Below are 8628 nucleotides of genomic sequence, written 5' to 3' on the forward strand. Positions count from 1 at the left end.
TCTTGTCTCCACCTGGCGAGAAATATCCGCAGGTGTGGAGGGGCAGGTCCCCTTCATAATTTCATAAGACTATAACTAGAGCTATGCTAAAACTTCATATTTCATGAGGGCATCTAAAATGCCAATCCGAAGAACAGGTGCTTCTCTTCTTCTACCCATTTATGCGGTAGTTTTCATGGATTTCTGGCTGAATGTCACAGACAAAAGCCAAGAGGTTATCCCAGACTTCACCCCTGTTGTGAGGAAAGTAGGTCTGGAGGATGGTCATCTTCTCCTGGGTCTCCTTCTCCACTTCGGTGCTGCCAGTGCCATGGATTCCAGTGCTGCAGCTTCCTTGGCTTTCAACTCTTTCTCCTTCTGCAGGTGGTACTGTTCAATTTCAGCCTGAGCTGCTTCTTTGGCCTGTGTCAGCCTCCAGTTCTTTCTTTTTTTTTTTTTTTGAGACGGAGTCTCGCTCTGTGGCCCAGGCTGGAGTGTAGTGGCAGCGATCTTGGCTCACTGCAACCTCTACCTCCCAGGTTCAAACAATTCTCTGCCTCAGCCTCCTGAGTAGCTGGGACTACAGGTGCATGCCAGCATGTTGCAGGAAGTCAGGGACCCCAAATGGAGGGACCAGCTGGAGCCGCAGCAGAAGAACACAAATTGTGAAGATTTCATGGACATTTGTCAGTTCCCAAATAATACTTTTACAATTTCTTATGCCTGTCTTTACTTTAGTCACTTACTCCTGTTATCTTTGTAAACTGAGGATGTAAGTCACCTCAGGACCACTGTGATAATTGTGTTAACTGTACAAATTGATTGTAAAACATGTAAGTTTGAACAATATGAAATCAGTGCACCTTGAAAAAGAACAGAATAACAGCAATGTTTAGGGAACAAGAGAAGACAAACATAAGGTCTGACTGCCTGCAGGGTTGGGCAAAAAGAGCCATATTTTTCTTCTTGCAGAGAGCCTATAAATGGACGTGCAAGTAGGAGAGATGGGGAGGAGATGGCGTTGTTGTTCTAGTTTGAGGGTCATGGAGCTGGAGGCCTGGGAAGGAGCCAGTGTTGATCCAGTTTGAGGGTTGGGGAGCTGGAGACCCGAGGAGGAGCCGGTGTTGATCCAGTTTGAGGGTCGGGGAGCTGGAGACTGAGGAGGAGCTGGTGTTGATCCAGTTTGAGGGTCGGGGAGCTGGAGACCCGAGGAGGAGCCGGTGTTGATCCAGTTTGAGGGCTGGGGAGCTGGAGACTGAGGAGGAGCCGGTGTTGATCCAGTTTGAGGGTTGGGGAGCTGGAGACCTGAGGAGGAGCCGGTGTTGATCCAGTTTGAGGGTCGGGGAGCTGGAGACTGAGGAGGAGCTAGTGTTGATCCAGTTTGAGGGTCGGGGAGCTGGAGACCCGAGGAGGAGCCGGTGTTGATCCAGTTTGAGGGTCACGGAGCTGGAGACTGAGGAGGAGCCGGTGTTGATCCAGTTTGAGGGTTGGGGAGCTGGAGACCTGAGGAGGAGCCGGTGTTGATCCAGTTTGAGGGTCGGGGAGCTGGAGACTGAGGAGGAGCTGGTGTTGATCCAGTTTGAGGGTCGGGGAGCTGGAGACCCGAGGAGGAGCCGGTGTTGATCCAGTTTGAGGGTCACGGACCTGGAGACTGAGGAGGAGCTGGTGTTGATCCAGTTTGAGGGTCGGGGAGCTGGAGACTGAGGAGGAGCCGGTGTTGATCCAGTTTGAGGGTCGGGGAGCTGGAGACTGAGGAGGAGCTGGTGTTGATCCAGTTTGAGGGTTGGGGAGCTGGAGACCTGGGAGGAGCTGGTGGTGTTGTTCTAGTTTGAGGTTCACAGAGCTAGAGACCTGGGGAGGAGATGGTGTTGTTCTAGTTTGAGGATTGCAGAGCTGGAGGCCTGGGGAGGAGATGGTGTTTTTCTAGTTTGAGGGTCATGGAGCTGGAGATTTGAGGAGGAGCCGGTGTTCTTCTAGTTTGAGGTTCGTGGAGCTGGAGAATCGGGGTGGTGCCAGTGTTGGTCTAGTTTGAGGGTTATGGAGCTGGAGACCAGGGGAGAAGCTGGTGGTGATGTTCTAGTTTAAGGATCATGGAGCTGGAGACTAGGGAGGAGCGGTGTTGTTCTAGCTTGAGGGTCGTGGAGTGGAGACCTAGGCAGGAGCGTTGTTGTTTTAGTTTGAGGGTCGTGGAGCTGGAGACTTAGGAGGAGCCAGTGTTGCTATTGTTTAAATTTGAGGTTATGGAACTGGAGAACTGGGGCCGAGCCAGTGCTGCTGTTCTAGTGTGAGGGTCATGGAGCTGGAGACCCGTGAGGAGCTGGTGCTTCTGTTGTTTAATTCTGAGGGTCATGGAGCTGGAGACCCAGGGAGGAGCCATTGTTGCTGTTCTAGTTTGAGGCCCGTGGAGCTGGAGACTCGGGGAGGAGCCGGTTCTTCTGTTCTAGTGTGAGGATCATGGAGCTGGAGACCAGGGAGGAGCGGTGTTGTTCTAGCTTGAGGGTCGTGGAGCTCAAGACCCAGGAAGGAGCTGGTGCTGCTGCTGTTTAAGGCTGAGGGTCGTGGAGCTGGAGATTTGGTGGGAAGCTGGTGCTACTGTTGTTCAAGTGTGAGGGTCATGTGGCTCGAGTTGTGCAGAGGAGCTGGTGCTGCTGTTGCATGTTGAGGGTCATGGAGCTGGAGACCTAGGGAGGAGCCAGTGCTACCCCCATTTAAGTCAGAGGGTTGTGGATCTGGAGCTCTGGGGGAGGAGCCCGTGCTGCTGTTTAACTTTGGGGAGGATCCGGTGCTTCAGCTGAAGTTTGAGGGTTTGGGAGCTGGAGACCCAGGGAGGAGGCGGTGATGCCGTTCTGTTTTGAGGGTCGTGGATCTGGAGACCTGGGGAGAGGCTGGTGCTGCTGTTGTAGTTTGAGGGTCATGGAACTGGAGGCGGGGAGGAGCCGGTGCTGTTGCGCTTCATGTCTGAGGGTTATATAGCTGGAAACCCAGGGAGAAGCCGGTATTACCGCTTTTGAAGTCTGAAGGTCGTGGAGCCTGAGGCCCAGGGAGGAGCTGGTGCTGCTGTTCAAATGGACCCTCCCTAGGTCTCCAGCTCCATGACCGTCAAACTACAACAGCAGCACCAGCTCCACCCTGGGTCTCCCGCTCCACGACCCGCAAACTACAACAGCAGCACTGACTCCTCCCCGGGTCTCCAGCTCCACAACCCCCAGACTCGTTCTAGTTTCTGTTTCAACTTTCTGTTGTCTTTTTGAGACAGGGCTCTGTTGCCTTGGCTGTAGTTTTGAACTTTGATATGAAGGAATTCTCCTGGGTGGCTGCTCCTACGCTGCGTTGGGTCTGAGCATCTGCTTGATGTCTATTTTTGTCCTCCATTCTCTCCCTGAGACCCACCCACATTGACATGGTTCATTTTCATTGCTGCGTGATCTCCCATCTCCATTCTCTTCCTGAGACCCACCCACACTGACATGAGTCTTTTTCATTGCTGCACGATCTCCCGCCGTCTGAGGGGAGCATGGGAAATGTCTTCATCTTCCTGTGGACGAGAGTTCAGCCAGGCTGGGGCCCTGAGGACTGTGCTGCTGGGAACGCTCTTGGGCCTTTCTTTTGTACACAGGTGCACATTTCTCCTGGTCAGTAGCTTTCAGTTTTTACAATTTCATCCCAGGTAAGAAATGTAATTTTCCTCATAACCCACAAAACACACCCTTTCATATGCAGGGATACCAAAAACAATTTCACATCATTCTTAGCAGTGGCTGAGGGTTCCTGTTGCTCTCCATTCTTCCCAATCCTTGCATTGATTGGGCTGTGGGATTTTTGCCATCTGGTGGGTGACACGTGATCCTCATCCTGTTAGCTGAGACCCTCTTCATGTTTTTATTGCCCTTTCCTTCACATTTCCTTTTCTGTGAAGGGCTGGTTCAACTCTTTTTTTTTTTTTTTTTTTGAGATGGAGTCTGACTCTGTCACCTAGGCTGGAGTGCAGTGGCACAATCTTGGCTCACTGCAACCTCTACCTCCTGGGTTCAAGCAATTTTTCTTCCTCAGCCTCCTGAGTAGCTGGGACTACAGGCATGCACCACCACGCCCAGCTAATTTTTTGTATTTTTAGTAGAGAGAGGGTTTCACCATATTGGCCAGGCTGGCCTCGAACTCTTAACCTCATGATCCACCCGCCTCGGCCTCCCAAAGTGCTGGGATTACAGGTGTGAGTCACTGTGCCCAGCCAGGGCTGGTTCAACTCTTTTGCCCAGTTTCCGTTTAGTTGTCTGAATTTTTGCCTTTTTATTTTTTCATTTTTTTTTTTTTGAGACGGAGTCTTGCTCTGTCGCCCAGGCTGGAGTGCAGTGGCACGATCTCGGCTCACTGCAAGCTCCGTCTCCCGGGTTCACGCCATTCTCCTGCCTCAGCCTCCAGAGTAGCTGGGACTACAGGCGCCTGCTACCACGCCCGGCTAATTATTATTATTATTATTATTTTGTATTTTTAGTAGAGACGGGGTTTCACCATGTTAGCCAGGATGGTCTTGATCTCCTGACATCGTGATCCGCCCACCTCGGCCACCCAAAGTGCTGGGATTACAGGCGTGAGCCACAGCACCCGGCACCTTTTTCTTTTATTATTATTATTTGAGACGGAGTCTCATTCTGTCATCCAGGCTGGAGAGCAATGGCACAATCTTCGCTCACTGTGGCCTCTGCCTTCCGGGTTCAAGCGATTCTCCTGCCTCAGCCTCCAGAGTAGCTGGGATTACAGGCGTGAGCCACCATGCCCAGCCAATTTTTGTATTTTTAGTAGAGGTGGAGTTTCACCATGTTGGCCAGGCTGGTCTGGAACTCCTGACCTCAGGTGACCTGCCTGCCTCAGCTTCCCAAACTGCTGGGATTACAGATGTGAGCCACTGCACCTGGCCTGCCTTTTTCTTTTTCAAGAGGACTCTTTATAGATTATGCCCATTCATTCTGATGACTATCTGTGTGGCAAAGATGGGTTTGAATCCACCAGGATGAACCTGCAGGATCCCCTTTCTGGGGTGGGAGAGGAGACAGAGAGGGGTAGAGGGGCACGGAGAATCAGAGCCGAGAGGAGGCTGAGTCAGGCGGGGACTGCAGGCTGCTGTGAGGACGTGGCTCCTCCTCTGAGCCAGGTGGGATTAGCAGGGGATTTTACCCAGAGGAGGCATGGGGTCTCCCTTATGTATTTCTGCCATGGTTGGCTCAGTTGAACTCACCTTTTGAACAAGACTTGGCCTTGGCCACCCAGAGGCCCCTGGCCAAGAGCTTGACTCCTGGCACGGCCACTGACACATCCATGTTTGGTGCACACATGGCTGGGCAGCCCCGAGACCGGCTCCACCTGGGCCTCTCATTGGTGGCATTGCTCGCATTTGTCCCCTCCCAAGTCTGGCCTATTTATGAGCCTCATCACACCTCGGCATGAAGAAGGAGGTTTGGCAAATAACCCATAAAGCATCTTTTAAAAGGTTAATGGTCACTGTTGTGGGGAGAAAGGGCCACTGAGCTTGGATGCTCTCTTTGCTGATGTGGTTTTCTCAATTAAGTGAAAATAAAGAGCCATGCCTCTTTGCACGTACCTGGTCTGATTACCAAGCAGCCAAGGAGGCCTCGGGGTGTCTTGGAAGCTGGAACCATCAGCCCTGTGTGAACTACAGGCGCTTCTATATAAGCTGCTCCCAGGTGAGGGGAGCGGGTCAGGTGATCCCAAGCTCTGCTTCCTGCTCGACATGAGTCAGCTGTGTGTGCAGAGTTGGTTGTGGAGGAATCCCACGGTCTGGCCAGTCACCTGCAGGAGGTCAGGGTTGATGCTGTTCTCATATTCATCATCCACAGTGCCTGGCACTTGCTCCAGGCCATGGCAGGCGTACAGGTGTCCAACTGATCTTAGATAATGAGGGACCTGCTCCGCAGCCCTGAGGGTAGGAGGGAAGTCAGCTTGAGAGCTTTCCTGGGTCATGCCTCACCTAACTTACATGGCGTTTCCAGGAGAGAGGGCTACTGGCGGTGTCTGTGTATCAGTCAGGATGAGTAACAGCAGCTGCTACAACAACAGCTCCCAACGCTCAGAGGGATGCACACGAGGATTCTTTCCTGCTCTTGTCACAGTCTCATGACACTAAAGATATGTGTCAGTCCACCTGCATTGCTATAAAGGAATACCTGAGGCTGGGTTAATTAGGGGTGGGGCAGTTCCCCTGAAAGGACTGTTAGGAGACAAGTACCTGTGACTGTGACGTGCATCTTGCAAAGTCCTAAAGGGAAATGGGTCAAATTAGCTTTCTCCAGCAGACAGGGAGGGGCACCCACGGCAAAATCCCTTCACCTGGGAGCAGGTGTGGTCCTTGAGTCCTATGTGGCCTGTTTCTTCCTCCATCTTGACCTGCAGGCCTGATGTGATCTGACCTCTGCCTGCCTCTCTGACTCCATCTCCCCTCCCACTCCTGTTCTTTCTACCAATTAGTTTACAGCCTCGGTGAATGTGACAAGGACCCTGAATCACGGTGGCTTAACTAAGACAGAGGTTCATTCCTTTCACATGAAAGTCCAAGGCAGTCGGGAGATTCTTCTCTATGCAGTTTTTAGGGTCTTAGCCTCCTTCCATCTTGCTGTTCTGACTTCCTTAGGGTGTAGCTTCCCCCTGAGAGTCCATCCTGTCTCCTGCCAGCCAGCAGGGAGAGGAGAAGGGGACAACAGGGCACAAAACTTCCTTCCTCTAAAGGCAGCCGCTGTGCACAGGCCTCGCCTCCCCATTGGCCACAGCCTGGTCACATGGCCACTGCTTGCTGCAAGGGATGCTGGGAAGTGTAGTCTTCATCCTGGATGCCAGTGCCCACATGGGTCCCTCCTGAGGCCGAGGGGAGAGAGGACATGGGAGAGAGTTTCTGGTCTCCCCCGCCCTGGGGTCAGGGTTGACTCCCCGGGTGATGGTTGTTCTTGTGTGTTGACTGCATCTACACATCAGTTCCACTATATTGTGTGTCTGTTCTGGTGAGGTCTGGATGCCTCCAGGCCTGAGCAGGAGAAACCAGCAACAGGATTTGTTTTGTTTTGCTGAATCTAGGATCACATTGTTGCAGGAAGTAGCTGGCAGCTAATGATGGCTGTTGCTGGGGGATCTGCTGGCCTGTAAACCAGGGTGTTCACGTGGCTGCTTGGGCTTCCTTTCAACATGGCTGCCTCTGAGCAGTTGTACTTCTCATGTGCCAGTGGACTTCGAAGACACAGGAAGTAGCAGTCTCCAGGCCAGTTTAGCAGTTTCCAGCAGTTTCCAGGCCACTCCCCGAACTGGCACAGCATCCCTTCCACTGTATTCAATTGGCCAAAGTATAACAGTAAAACAGTAGAACTAACATAACTCACTCCGTTTGTGTTCAAGGGGCCTTTACCCATCCTGCACGTAGGCTAGGATAATTTCGGAGCACTGAGATAATATGGAAAAACAGTAATCATGTAGTTTTAAAAACTAACTCTGAGGTTGACAGTATATAAACAACTAACAATATTTTATTAAATATGTGTAAAAGCATTGCAACCTGACTAAGGACAAAGAAGTTCCCAACCTCCTCAGACTTGCTGGTGCCCAGATGTCTGTGCTCATAGGTCACTTCTTTTTTTTTTTTGACAAGGTCTATCACCCAGGCTGGAGTGCAGTGGTGCCATCTCGGCTCACTGCAACCTCCACCTCCTGGGCTCAAGTCATCCTCCAACCTCAGCCTTCTGAGTAGCTGGGACTACAGGTGCACACCAAAATGCTAGGCAAATTTTTGTATTTTTTGTAGAGACAGGGTTTTACCATGTTGCCCAGGCTGGTCTCGAACTTGTGAGCTCAAGTGGTCCACCTGCCCTGGCCTCCCAAAGTGCTGGGATTACAGGTTTGAGCCACCCCACCCAGATGTAGGTCACCTCTTTTTGAGACGGAGTCTTGCTCTGTCACCCAGGCTGGAGTGCAATGGCACCATCTCAGCTCACTGCAACCTCTGCCTGTGTTCAAGTGATACTCCTGCCTCAGCCTCCAGAGTAGCTGGGAATACAGGCATGCGCCACTATGCCCGGCTAATTTTGTATTTTTAGTAGAGACGGTGTTTCTCCATGTTGGTCAGGCTGGTCTCGAACTCCCGACCTCAGATGATCTGCTCGCCTCAGCCTATCGAAGTGGGAGTGTTGGGATTACAGGCGTGAGCCACCGCACCCGACTGTAGATCACTTCTTAATCCTAACCACCTTATCTTTCTCTGCCCTTAACATAAAAAGAGCCTGAAATTTGTACCCACCTGAGATGGCACATTAGGACTCTAGCCCACCATCTTCTTGGTTTGCTGGCTGTCTGAATAAATTGCTTTCTTCCCACCAACTCCCGTCTCTTGAGTTTTGGCTTTTGAGCAGCTGAATGTGTGTTCAGTTACAAAAGCAGTCACAAGGTGCCCCTTCCGCCAGGATTTAAGGGGTGGAGAATTAAACTGTCACTTTGAAGAAGAGAGTTCAGGACTGCCCCTTCCACCCAAGACAGCAAACGGGCCAGTCCTTGAGCAGGTAGATGGGGAGGGGAGGTGGCAGAGCAGCCTGAGAGCTACAGCAGAGTGCTGGTGGGGAGGACCATGGGAGGGACCACAGACTCAAGATCTGTGTTGAG

This window comes from Pan paniscus, chromosome 11 (assembly GCF_029289425.2).
Source record: "Pan paniscus chromosome 11, NHGRI_mPanPan1-v2.0_pri, whole genome shotgun sequence".
Classification (NCBI taxonomy): Eukaryota; Metazoa; Chordata; class Mammalia; order Primates; family Hominidae; genus Pan; species Pan paniscus.